The sequence below is a fragment of the Euprymna scolopes genome, chromosome 22 (genome assembly GCF_053919585.1).
Source record: "Euprymna scolopes isolate OS-2025 chromosome 22, ASM5391958v1, whole genome shotgun sequence".
Classification (NCBI taxonomy): Eukaryota; Metazoa; Mollusca; class Cephalopoda; order Sepiida; family Sepiolidae; genus Euprymna; species Euprymna scolopes.
This window is the reverse complement of record NC_136503.1, coordinates 53,898,644-53,913,335: the sequence shown is the minus strand read 5'-3', so window position 1 is coordinate 53,913,335 and position 14,692 is coordinate 53,898,644.

Sequence of the window (14,692 nt, the reverse complement as noted above, 5' to 3'; positions counted from 1 at the left end):
CATAAGATCATCTTTAGAAAACAATTGCAGCACTTCCCAAATCACGATTTATTTTTAATAATTAATTTTTACTAAATAGTACCTCCAAAGACTAAATCGATTTTCATTTGAATAGTGGAGGATGCGAGGAGACTTGATTCTGGCGTGCAATATCGTCAACGATTATGTAAATCAATCTTTTCAAGGGTTTTTTTCATCACAGGATAAAGCGGTAGTCTCTTCAGACACTTGCAAAAGAAGTACCAATTAAAAAAGGCAGCATTCTCTATCCGTATTCCTGCTCCATAGTACAGCATGCCATAGGAGGTGGTGACGATGAATACTATACCAAGATTTAAAGCTGTCTTAGCTAAATATGTAGACTGTATGTTGGTGACAATTCCTTCCACCTGTCTCTTCGCAAGTGTTGTTGCAAATTTGGTTTGAGCTGATTAATATAATTATTGTTTTCAAGTTGCTTCCAGAAATGAATAATTCTATGAAATTAACCCGAACCTCTTGTTGTTTATTGCGGTTGCAGCGTTTTCTACGGGAATTTGAAATCCAATTTACAAATTCCCACGGGGTCATCAGCTACAAATCCAAAAGGCTAGAAGGTGTAAATGCCTATTACCACGTGATGATCATAATTGATATGGTGACACTAATCTAAATAAATCCGTGATAATTCATCTCCATGATTTGCATAAAATACAGAAGTTATTATAAAAAAATACACTTGGAGATTAAGATTATTCTATTTAGACACAAAACGATTATTTTCAGAATCTATAAAATATGTTTTTGTGCCTTTCTACACCTTGAAAATATCAATGAACATGTATTTTCCTCCAGAACAGCTTGATCTACATGAATCATACACAATAAGTTTTTTCACAATGTCTTTTATAGTAAAACCAAATCTATCTAACATATAAAATTATCTTTTTGGAGCCAAATAGCATTTATTTATGTCTGAATAGCCAATTTTGATTTCTTAACGTTATACCATGTTATTGGCAATACTAGTTAAATTCAAATTCTACGCAAAATTACTTGGTATAGCAGGACGACTGCTAATCCGAAATATTTTAAAATAATAACTAGGCCTATGACAAAAGAATATCCTTTTCATTTTGACTCTCAAGTATATATCCGAGACAGGGACAATTGAGAACCACATCACTCTATCTAAAAACATGTAAGATATTAACTGATATATACTCGAGAGTCAAAATAATGAAAAGAATATTCTCTTTTCATAGCCCTAATAATCACCCAAATATAAACATCAGTAATATTTTAAATTGAATAATATAATTAAAAAAAAATTTTTTTTTCTTAATTCAATTTTCACCCCAAACAAGGCACAGTGCCACTTTGAAGCAGGGGCCTACTATCAGGGACTTAATAAGCGGGGTCATTATGAAGGGGGATGAGTAGAAAGATGTTTAACATTACACTTGAACTTCTGCATATCAGTGCAGTTGGGAAAGCAGAATCCCGGAAGGGAGTTCCAAAGACCCGCAGTTCTGGGGAAGAAACTATTGGAGTAAAAGGCTTTCTTGCACCTAGGGATCTCTACTGTAAAGGGATGAGACTTAGTAGCTTGTCGGGTTTGTCGGAGGTAGTTACGTCAGGGAGGTACAAGTGTTTGCAGTTCGTCAGAGCATTAACCATTAAAGTATTTGTAGAACAGGCAGAGAGCTGCAACATCTCGTCGATGGGACAGAGGCTGAAGCCTAGATGACAGTTCAGGAATATCAGGTTGGCAACTCTCTTTTGAACCCTGTCCAGGAGCGAGAGACAAGCAGCAGATGCACCAGCCCAGATGTGACAACAGTACTCCATACATGGGCGAATGGTGGCCTTATAGAAGTATAGGATACTGTCAGGCGTAAGTAGTTTTCTAGCACGGTAGAGGGAGCCAACCTTCCTTGCAGCAGCCTTGGCAATGCTCTCAATGTATCTATTCCAGTTCATATTCCCTGTAAATGTTAGGCCGAGGAGTTTAAAAGAAGTACTTTCAGGCAATGTGTTTTTGGCCGTTGCTATTGGTGGTAGAGAAGGTTTCTTGTAGTTATTGAAGGAAACAAGCTTAGTCTTAGCAGCATTGAATGTGACCATCCATTTATGTCCCCATTCCACTACAGATTGGAGATCATCCTCTAGTGTTTCTGCCTAGTAGTCCTCTTGCTTGAGTAAAAAATTCTGCAAACAAATAAAAATTAAAAACTGAAATTGATATCACTACATCATGGACAACGCTGATTACATAAAGCTAGTTTCTATTTATATAAAGTTACATATGTGTATACAGCTATATTTTTTAATGTAGAGGATTCCATCCTAAACTAATTTAACCATCATTATTGTTATAACTTTAGATCATTATTAATTTTTGCGTATGGGGTCGTAATGTTGGCTCTATTTAGTTTAATTTAATTTTATGCAAAGAGATTGAAAGGTAGTGTACGAGAACCCTCCATAAAAATTCAGGTATCTTTCAATTTGGTAAAGAGAAATAAAAGTTCTTCTGTTTGGAGAATTTTATTTTTCTACTCCTGGGTCGGTTATTTTTCTAGCATGTATATATGTAGGAAATACTTTTTATGCTGGTTTATTACTGCCTATTTATATGTAACTAGTAGGGACTCGACGTTGCCCGGGATTGAATAATGATCAGTGAATGTTTCACACTCCCATATATTTATTGTCATCAAAATCGGTGAAATCGCTCACTTTTTTAATCCAATCAGCTGATTGCCTGCTCAAGTTGGGGACTCATTGCTTTGACTTGCACTACACTACATTGTAATCTACATTGCACAAAAGAGATAGCAACAAAGCCGATGCATGATTGCCTCCCTTTACATAGTGCAAAATAAAGACATAACGCTATTAAACCTCATGCGTAGAATCCGTATTCCAAGTCTGATCAAACTCCATTACATGATTTTAATTCTAGAAATTGTCTAAAATTTAAGGCTTAAGGTGTCTTAAGAAGCAACTGGAATTCAGTGAATCTTGTTTAACTGGTATCTAATAACTATGATCAAATTAAATGAACATCTAAAATACTTTCATTTTCAAGCGGGAAATTGTGTCTATTTTATTCACCATGAAACCATCTGAAACCTTCCTAAAGAAACTGAAATTTCGCGAATATTTCTTAATTGATGTCTAATACCTATTGTGAAAATTTCACTAAATGGAACGTATCCGAATTTCCATGTAATTCTTACTCCATCCCTGCCTTTGTTATCTTTGCAGTAAACATTGCGAGTCTGTCTTTGCTTAATCAATACTTTTATGACAGAGATTCGGCTGAGCTCCAATCTATATTCTCTCCCCATAAAACGTTCACGATGAATACTCGCCTAGCTAAAACAACCGACAACTTTCTGAATGAGTCCCCGGTGGAATTTTCACAGGTCCCGCTAGTCATAAACTATTTGTTTTTCCCGTTTCCGAGTATGAGGGGCGTTCCAAAAATAATACCTATTTTATATTATATATTCATACAGTGGGGTAAAACAAATAATCCTGCACATGTAAAGTTGTATTTTAATATATGTTAAACCCTTAACTGAAATAAAATTCGATACATTTTATGTACAAAGATAATACAACTAAAAAATAAAACAAATTCTTATTCTAACTGAAATGCATTGTTTTCATTTTAAGGGGTGAAAAAAAGTATTCGTACAAATCAATTTTAACTAATATTTTAAGGTAATATATTCTAGAATGTTTGAGTAATGTTATCAGTAACTATAGTTAATGCTATTAGCCACTATCAGAACATTCTGAAATTGCTAGTCTTACGAGAAGGTTCTAATAATGCCTAAAGGTAAAGGATTGACTATTCCACAAAAACAACTGATTTTATCTCTTTGGAAAGATGGGAATAGTTACAGAAATATTTCTAGCAACCTGAATATTCCTTTTGCTACACTTGCTTCCTTCATTGCGCGGTTTAAAACTCAAAACGGCGTTGAAAACTAAAGACAAACAGGTGCACTGAAAAGATTTCTCCAACATCAGCAAGGAAATTACGACGCCAGATCCAGCAAAATCCGCAGGTTATCCAAGAAGATCTGCAGGAACATCTTAGTGCATCTGGGATTAAAATAACCAAGCGTAAAATAAGTAATGAACTACATAGAAACAGTCTGAAATCACGCACCCCAAGGAAGACCACACTCCTCTTAAAACGACACAGAGATACTAGATAAAAATTCGCTGCAGAGCATAAGGATAAAGATTGTATGTTTTGGGAAACGGTACTATGGACAGATGAAACTAAAATAAAAATTATCGAAATCCGTTGTTGAGGGACCGTGAAACTTATCAAAGAACACGGTGCCAACTGTAAAGTTTGGTGGGGTTTGCATCATGATATGGGTCTGTTTTTTTTTGCAAAAGTGTTCGTGTAATATCAATGAGGAATGGTAAGATGAAGGCAGAACGCTTCCAGAAAATCTGCAAGACAATTTAATGACTTCTGTTGACAAGCTTCGGCTACCTCCTGATTGGAATTTTCAACAGGATAATGATTCCAAACTAGATCTACAAGGATATGGTTCACTGAAAAAACCGTTACTGTCTTACAATGGCCAAGTCAGTCCTCAGACTTTAACCCAATCGAGAATTTATAGCGATATTTCAAACTTCAAATTGGAAAATGACCCCCCAAAATATGAAGAATTTGAAGAAAATATACCAAGAAGAATGGGCAAAATACCAGTCAATGTGTACAAATCATTAGCTGAGAGGTACAGCAATAGACTGGTAGCTGTTGAACTCAAAAGATATTCCAGAATGTATTAAATTAAATTAATGATTTTGTTTCATACGAATACTTTTTTGACCCCTTAAAATGTAAATAATGCATTAATTTCTCTTAGAATAAGAACTAGGTTTATTATTTTAATAGTATGTATTTTTATACATAAAATGTATAAAATTTTATTTCAGCTAAGGGTTTTACATACCTTAAAATTTAATTTTTTATGTGTATGAATATTTTTTTCAGCCCACTTTATGTTGGTATATGTCAGTCCGACCTCCATAAGTGCAGGAAGTCTTTATAGTGAGTGAAAGAGTTCATTATTATATGTATGGTTGATCACCATAACACTTTCAAAGAATACCCCGTTTGAGAAACACATTACCAAGAAACTGCTTCCCAGCTAACTACAACGTGATCGTTTTCACGTCCAATGTTAACAATTCTTGTTAAACCGTCCTCTTAAATATTTATATCATTTCGCCCAAATAAACCAGAGGGGAATGGAAATTGCATTGTTATGATTACTGAACTTGTGCATTCATGACCATAAAATTTCACCTCTCTGTTGCAGATATTGGCGGTGTGCGACTCTGAGAAACAACCGCTGTCATGATACCACTCCTGTCTTTGTAGCTCTTCAACATTTTGAGTTAAAAATTAAAAATAGGAGGCTTTACTTTTGGGACGATCCTCATATGACAAAGCATGCTCCAGATGCCCATGCACAGCCGTCGTTTTTCACTAGCAAAAGTGCATTGAGGAATCGTGCTATGTAGAAAAATAGATTCTGGAGTGCAAACGGTCGCTCGTTTTAATGGTACCACTTCTGTCTTCGTAGTTTGTGAACTTTTTTTTTAGTTAAAAACAGAAATAGAAGGCTTTAACTTTTGAAGGATTATCGTGTGTATATCAGATTCCCAAAAATGTTAAAGGAAACATCTTCACCCCTGAACTTCGAGACAGACAAGATAAGACTCTTGCAACAAAAACAGTTTTTATCTTTTCGGGAGATTCTGCATCAATAATCTGAACAATGAATTGAAAATAGAGAGCGTTCAAAATCATCAGTGAGCACAATCGATGTTTTTTTTTTTCCTCCTCCTTTTCTGATCTGTTGAAGAGTGCAAATTAAAGAGCATCGTCTCTTCTTTGACTCGTCTATCCACGGATAACATCTAAACGTGAACCATCAAAACTAATTGAGTTAGATGTCACAAGACCACCATAAGTGTATATTTATGAAGTTAGTCAGCACTTCTGCCACAAGTTGATGTTGTTATACGTCAATATTCATGAAAAGGGTGAATCTCGGGCTGAATAATAATGAGCTGGTTAATATGTATTGATTATGATATATGTTGGATAGGCTTTTAACAATGGTTCTCTTAATATCTAAATTTAACAAAAGGAACTCGGGTCGACCTTTAAACCCTCCGGACCTATTGCTCCTGATTGGGCCTCGCACCTCCTGGGACCCCCACACTATGGTAATCTACTCGACAGAGCAAAACTTATTTGAGAGCATCAGGGCAGCTATATCCTTTGTAATATTTGTACAATTAGGTTTATGGAAATAGGAATTGGCAGGGATTTGAAAAGCTCTTATTTTAGTGCTATGTAGTTGAAAAGCTCGTATGTGTTTTAGCTAGGTTTAAAGTATATATATAATTACAAGAGTCACCACATATCAAGGCCCGAAAGCTACTCAGGGATGAGGTCAATTAATGTAACGTGGTTGTGTAGTAATCGTTAATAGTGTAAGTTGCGTACAATTTGATTATATAAGTGAACAGTTCAACAAGAATTTGTTTACATTAGACTTGAAGTCCGCCATACTGTAGTAAGTCGGAAAACAGCCAATGGAACTGCTCCATAGGAGGTAGTTCTAGGAAAGAAGCTGTGTTTGTGGATTTAGATTTAGGCACTGATAGGAAGTGGGAGAAACTGTTAATAGTGGTTGTAATTAGTCGAGTGTTTTTTTTTGTGTAAAAGTTTGGCAAGTGGGACCATAGATTGGAGCTCAGACGAGCACTTGCCATGGAAATAACGATAGAGCAGAGACAACTTGTGACGACTCTTCCATGTGAAAGAGTTTGCAGGGAACCAGTTTGGAACTCTATCAAAGCAGGATAGGGTGCACCAAGGAGACTCTGCCAAGATGTGGTAGCAGTATACAATTTTATGACGTCGTTGGCTCTCATACAAACAGAGGATTGCATCCGCAGTGAGATTCCTAATGGAGCGGTAGAATAATCCAACAATTTTTCCAGCAATCTTGGCAACAGATTTGATGTACATGTTGCATTTCAGGTCAGGAGTGGAAGTCAGTCCCAGAAGCTTATATATATATATATATATATATATATATATATACAAGTATACTTTAAAGCACTGTTGATATGGAACGCAAAATTTAAAATTTACTGTTTTTAAAGACAAGTGCAGAATTCTTTCAATGAATAAACATGTTCGTTTATTAACATTAAATTCGATATTTCGATTTATAAAAGAATCTTCATCAGGAAAAAGAAGTTTTTTTTATATATTGTTTTTCTTTGTTTTCTTCTTTTTACGCACCATTATGCCGGTGGTGGCGGCCAAGCATGCTTTCCTTTAGATGTTGTCAACATGTAGGGGTAAAATGTCTGATCCAGTAGAAACGCTGACCCATCGTGTATTTAAGTAATAAGACAGCTTAAATATACGCTGAACCGGCGTTTCTTCTGGATCGAACATTTAAGAATATATTTTACTTATAAAATAGTAATTTAAGGATATGCCTGCTTTGTGGTCCTACCTCTCGTCAGCATAGCATGAGTGTTTCTAGGATTTTTTTATTTTTATTTTTTTATTGCATTTTCACCCCAAATAAAGCGCATTGCCACTTTGGTGTAGGGGGCTACTATCAGGGGCAGCAACTACTGGAGCACTATATTGGGATTTGGGCAGCAAAATGTCGGTTCACGTTGCACTTGAACTTCTGCATGTCAGTACAGTTAGGGAAGCAGTAACCTGGAATGGAATTCCAGAGTCTAGCGGTTCTGGGGAAGAAACTACTGGAGTAGAAAGATCTTTTACATCTAAGGATCTCTACTGTGTGGGGGTGGGATTTAGCTGCCTGTCGGGTTTGTCGAGGGTGTCTACGTCGTGGGGGCACAAGTGTCTGCAGTTCGTCAGAGCATTCACCATGAAAATACTTGTAGAACAGGCAGAGGGATGCAACGTTTCGTCGATGGGACAGAGGCTGAAGCTTAGATGCCAGTTCAGGGCCTATCAGAAGACCATATGTATTATGATCTAGTACGTTAATAATTACGTCACGAAGTCATAGATCACTTTACGTGTTATTTTTATCGCATTTAAACTTATGTAGATTTTTTTGGGTTATTTAAACGATAATACGGTTAATAGCGTCGTCCACCTTAAAGAGCCTTTTCCTTAGAAAATCGCCCATATTTGTTTTGGACATAAACAAATATTGTTTATTCAATGTTTGTTACTTATAAAACATGAATGCATTTTCCAGGCGCTATTTCTCGTCATATATATGATCATCCAATCTCAGGTTGCATTTTGTTGTATCATGTATCAAAACAATATTTTACTAGTGGAACCTGTGGGAATTTCACGGTTGTATCTTTCAACTGATGTTGCCGTATTTATTATACATGGAAAATTTACATTTTGGACAAACATTTTTTTCGTTTTTGTTTCCATTTATTTACTTTAATGTATTATATTTATTAAAAACATTCTTCTAGTATTAATTATTTATGTAAATTTAATATTTAATCTATTTGAATTTAATATTTTTTTAATAACCGGGTTTTCAGGTTAGATTGCACCATTTAGTGAAGGTCCTTTTCAAAGCAGGAAGTCATTTGTCTAGGTAAATATGCGCATGCGCCCAATTTTTAAATCCATTTTTCATTGAAATATTCTTAATTTATTAAAGATGAATTTCGTTTCTGTACGTACTAATATTTTTCACTCGTTTTATGAACCTAAACGATAATTGCACAACTTACCTCAGAATCGAAGGAAAAAATTATGGTGTCTTTAGATCATTTCAACAAAATTTAACCTTTAATGCAACCATTTAAATGTTCTGTTAACATACCATTTTCTTTAACACACAAGCAAGCATCGATTTTTTTTATGCATATGGATATAAGGTAGAGTATTTTAATGGGAATATCTATTTTAGAAAAACAAGACGTAATCATTAAATGTGTTAATCAGGGTCGACGAAAAGTCTGAACAGTTTACAATGTAATCTTGATTGGAAGTAGGTTTAAATCGGACCTCTCTCTGCTTTTCTTTCGTTACAAACAATTCTGAACACAGAATTATTCATAATTGAAAAATGATGTAGAGTCTGTTGCAATGTACTGGAAAAGTGTCAATTTGACCGGTGGAAATAATTTCGATTTGATAAATATCATCCAATGAAAAAAAAATAGATAAGTTACAGTGCAGAAAAGTATATAAAAAATACAAATAAAAATGTTATTCTGTATCTTTTGATGTTAAGCCGGATTGTGCACGTATTCCAGGAAGATATATATATATATATATATATATATATATATATATATATATATATATATAAAGAGAGAGTAGGATATAAAAATATATACAGAAATTTCAAAGGTATTTCTTTGATTTTAGCAAAGTTAGAATAACTAGAATGGAGTTCTAGTGGATGAAGGGGGATGGGGTAAAAATACTATTCCGCCTTTTGATACGTCACTTTCCTTATCCAGATTTTTAAAAACATTTTTGCTTGTATTTATTGAAAAGAAAACTGGGGTTTAACCGTTTCATATTTCTTGATTTCTGTATTATCTTAACCTTTTATAATTTTCAATCTAACTTCATTAATGTAGAAAGTAAAAATCTTCGATACCTTGATATTTCTTCCTCACAATCAAATACATGCACTCATTTATATATACATACATGCATACACATACTTTCATACATACACACACATACATACATACATGATGATTGCTACTCTTTACATAAATCTTTCATCTCTTCAGTGAAGTGCTGTGTGCCTGTGTACGTAGATGACTTTTTAAACCAGCTTTAGTCCTACATGACAGTACACATATATAACATAAAAGCGTTCCTTCTTGTAAAGGTGATCGCATGATAATATTGTAAATCCCTGAATGTCGTGTAAGGGCACTTTTAGATTTGTAGATTAGACCACAAATATGACAACTTAATATTGCCGGATATGCTCTAAAAGCCTCCTCATAAGACTGCCGTTCTTTTCTTTGATTTTGATTTCAGATGTTTTACAAAACCAGCTTTCGACAAAAAGTATCTGCCACATACAGTGCACTTCAGTTCCTGTTGTAATTATTCTGACATTATATTTTCCTCCTGCTTTCTTGAAACATGTTTTAAGAAAGCAAGATCTATACACTTTTCTTCAAAAATCTTACAATTTTCTCTGCTGGTTTTTCTCCATCGAGATCGATCATTCGCTTGGGCTTCCAAATTATGTATATCCATCTCGAGTACCTTCAAGTTGTTTTTCAGAGAATCTGTATACCTTTCTCTTGGTTTATGTTGTCGTCTTTTACCCTTATCTATCCCGCCATAAAACAGTTGGTTGGGAAGTTTTACCTACATACATACATACATGCATACACATGCCAAACCATTTCGATACTACTAGTTTCTTAGATTCTACCAGCTCCTTGAATCATGTTCGTACCGTATCTTGATATATCAAAGAGCATCTTTACTTAGCTCCTATCGTTTCAGTTTACTATGAAGAAAACAACAGAAATTTCATAGAAAAATACACTACTCGATATTTACATTAGAGAGTAACTATAATGAGTTCATTTACATATTGTTCTTATTGGCAAAAACATTAGCATTAATAGCCATTAGTCACATGCTCTCATATAATGAATGAATGCGTGAATGTAGGATTGACATGAAATTCTTAAAGATAAACTAAAATGACCGAAAAATGGGCTGAAATGACTTAAATAAATAAAACGTAAATGACTTAGAATGACTTTAATGAATTAAGGATGAATTGAATGACCTTAAGAATGCCTTGGATGCGTAAAAATTAACTGGAATCCTTCAAAAACAACTTGAATGATCTGGAGAATTACTTGAATGGCTTTGAGACTGACTGGTTGTAAAGTGGGTGATCATTTTACATTAAATTAATACAAAAAAGTGATCCCCTACTTTATATCACAATAAGTACAGCATGTAGTAAGAACAGATACTACAAAAGGCCAAGAAAAGGGTATTTATTTGCTCCCCCACCGAGCAAATTAGGCACAAGGCCGATTTTTAATGTGAGGAGTGAAGGGGAAATGGGGACCAACTCTCCGGGGAGTAGGGGAGCTGGATAGGGACAATTGGTATGAAGAGTTGCCTCTACATTGACCAAGGTCTTATATGTGGAGTTGCCCCCACATATGGTCTTTGCTTGCAGTATCTGCCGAAACAGATGGTATTTATTTGCTCCCCCACCGAGCAAATTAGGCACAAGGCCAATTTTTAATGTGAGGAGTGAAGGGAGGGAGAAGGGAAAAAGGGGACCAGCTCCCGAGAGGTGGGAAATGGGAGCTGGTTAAAGGTCAGGCATGTGGGGTTGCCCCCACATCTGGTCTTTGCTAGTCCTAGCTAGTCCTAGCTAGTCATAGCTGCAGTATCTGCCGGAACAGATGGTATTTATTTGCCCCCCCCACCGAGCAAATTAGGCACAAGGCCGATTTTTAAAGTGAGGAGTGAAGGGGAAATGGGGACCAACTCCCCGGGGAGTAGGGGAGCTGGATAGTGACAATTGGTATGAAGGGTTGCCCCTACATTGACCAAGGTCTTATATGTGGAGTTGCCCCCACATATGGTCTTTGCTTGCAGTATCTGCCGGAACAGATGGTATTTATTTGCTCCCCCACCGAGCAAATTAGGCACAAGGCCGATTTTTAATGTGAGGAGTGAAGGGAGGGGGAAGGGAAAAAGGGGACCAGCTCCCGAGAGGTGGGAAATGGGAGCTGGTTAATGGTCAGGCATGTGGGGTTGCCCCCACATCTGGTCTTTGCTAGTCATAGCTAATCATAGCTAGTCATAGCTTGCAGCATCTGCCGGAACAGATGGTATTTATTTGCTCCCCCACTGAGCAAATTAGGCACAAGGCCGTTTTTAATGTGAGGTAAAAACCAGCTCCCCTAAAAGGGGTCACTCTGGTTACCAAAAATAATAATTGTCCCAGTATAGAGGGTTTCCCCTCCATTGACTGGTACAAATTATCTTAAGTGCAGTATCTGCCGGAACAGATGATATTTATTTGCTCCCCCACCGAGCAAATTAGGCACAAGGCCAATTTTTAATGTGAGGAGTGAAGGGAGGGGGAAGGGAAAGAGGGGACCAGCTCCCGAGAGGTGGGAAATGGGAGCTGGTTAAAGGTCAGGCATGTGGGGTTGCCCCCACATCTGGTCTTTGCTAGTCCTAGCTAGTCATAGCTTGCAGTATCTGCCGGAACAGATGGTGTTTATTTGCTCCCCCACTGAGCAAATTAGGCACAAGGCCGTTTTTAATGTGAGGTAAAAACCAGCTCCCCCAAAAGTAGGCAAAAAGGGGGCACTCTGGTTACCAAAAATAATAATTGTCCCAGTATAGAGGGTTTCCCCTCCATTGACTGGTACAAATTATCTTAAGTGCAGTATCTGCCGGAACAGATACTACACTTTGAGATATTAAATCTTTTATTCATGTTAAAAAAATACAGAAAAAAAATCAACGATGAACAAAAAACTTAGGCACATGGCCAACTCAAAAGGGGGGATTTTGGGGGTCGTTGGTCATCCTTGTCACTCCAGTTTGATCTTAAAAAGCTAAGAACAGCATCTATTAACAACAGACCTTTGACCTTAACCAAAAAGACCAAGCACAAAAGTGTTACGGACGGACCGACCGACTGACCGACCGACCGACTTATAGAGTCGCTTGCACGCAACTAAAATTATGTAACAAGTTTTTATGTTATGCTAATTTATTTGAATTTATTAAAACACAACTAGTTAAAAAAAAGCACATGGTTTAGATGCATGTGATTCGAACTTTAGTATTGAGATTGTAAAACATTACCACCTTAGTAATATGTACTCTATCTATTGTTTATTTGTTAACCATTACAGGTAAACTATCTTCTTCTAGTGTGTGTGTGTGTGTGTGTGTGGAGAGAGAGAGAGAGAGAGAGAGAGAGAGAGAGAGAGAGAGAGAGGCTGTATATACCCGGCGTTGTCCTATTGAAACATATTGCTGGGCGGAGGGATTAGTCACATTCTATTTAAAATACACCGAATGTTATGACAAGTGAGCACATTTAAGGCTTTAAGAAAGCATAAAACACATTCATCTTGGTTTATGAGAATCAAACGCGAAGCAATTATCACTATATTTAAAATATGGTCAGAATCTTAAAAAGATCTCTCGGTTGAAATATCTGAGTTAATGAGTGAATTTCTGGTGTCCAGTAGAATGCTCCATCCCCAGCTTGAATAAATTTGATATTCTTAAACATGAATTTCATTTCTGTACATTCTAATATTAAAATAAAACTAAGGCATCATAGCACTTTTTGTAAGTTAAATTTGTTCCAGAAAGTGTGTATCATTAGGAGGGTTGAAAACGGCCTCATCCACTTTTTATGGCATTTAAGAAAATTGTGGCCATCATCGTGTGTGTGTGTGTGTGTGTGTGTGTGTGTGTGTGTGTGTGTGTGTGTGTGTGTGTGCCCGCGCACGCGCGGACATGTATAAACACAAATGTAGTCCGACAAAGGGGATTAATCATCTCGGATCGTATAAACTGGCAGTCAGTCTAAAAATCTAATATATTCAGAATGCGTGGATAGATATCGAGAACACACGGGTATCATAGAATTTATGATTAGGTGGGTTTCTCAAAGACCTCGAGATGATCAAGTAGATCCAATCTTCATTGGCGTACAAAGGATTGGATGGGGAGCAGGATGGCGTCTCCCAAATGTCCAAGAATAAAATCATGGTTTTTCGTGGTTCATTAACATTGATAACTGGAGCCTCAAAGTAAATTTGATCTCAGCTCGAGCGTTGAGGATAAACATAAATTGTGCACAGGTAGCCTTTGCTTGGCATATTGCCAATTTTCGTACAGCTTTCAAGGAGAATTAAATCTACTATGAATAATGATGCATTGTATAATGATATATATATATATATATATATATATATATATATATATATATATATGAAAATATTTTTCACCTGGTGAGATTTATTGACTGTATTTGGATCGAATTCTTATGCTTATAAGTGAAGCCTCGTGGAAATTCCATGGTTACTTTCTTCATTGTGATATTTTTTAAAAATCGTATGGCACTAAAATCATTTATTTTTTTTTATAAATAATTTTCCCAAAAATTCTTCATAAATTTTGGTTTTGGTTTCGATTATAGTTGAAGAAACTCGAGTCACATATATATATAATGAAGTTTAGGTTTCGATTCAAGCTGATGCATCCAAGTCATGGATATATTTTATTTTTGAAATCGCAACTTTATAATATATAAAAATCGGTAGAACATTAACTCTATAATAATATATACGAAACCTGCAAGATTTAAAATATATTTAAGCGTACTTTACGACCGGGTTTTGCCGGGCGTCCCTGCTAGCTTAGATACATACTTTTGTAGTTTTAACAAAAGAGCTACAATAATATCAGAGCGTCTTCATTTACACTGAACATTTACAGCATGCCAACATCAATATATGAGTTCCCTGTGGAATTTCCACAGGTCTCGCTAGTTTTAATGTTAATTAAAATAGTAAAATATTCGATTTAAGCTTAATTTTCTTTTACTATAGTGACTAAATTTAGGACCAT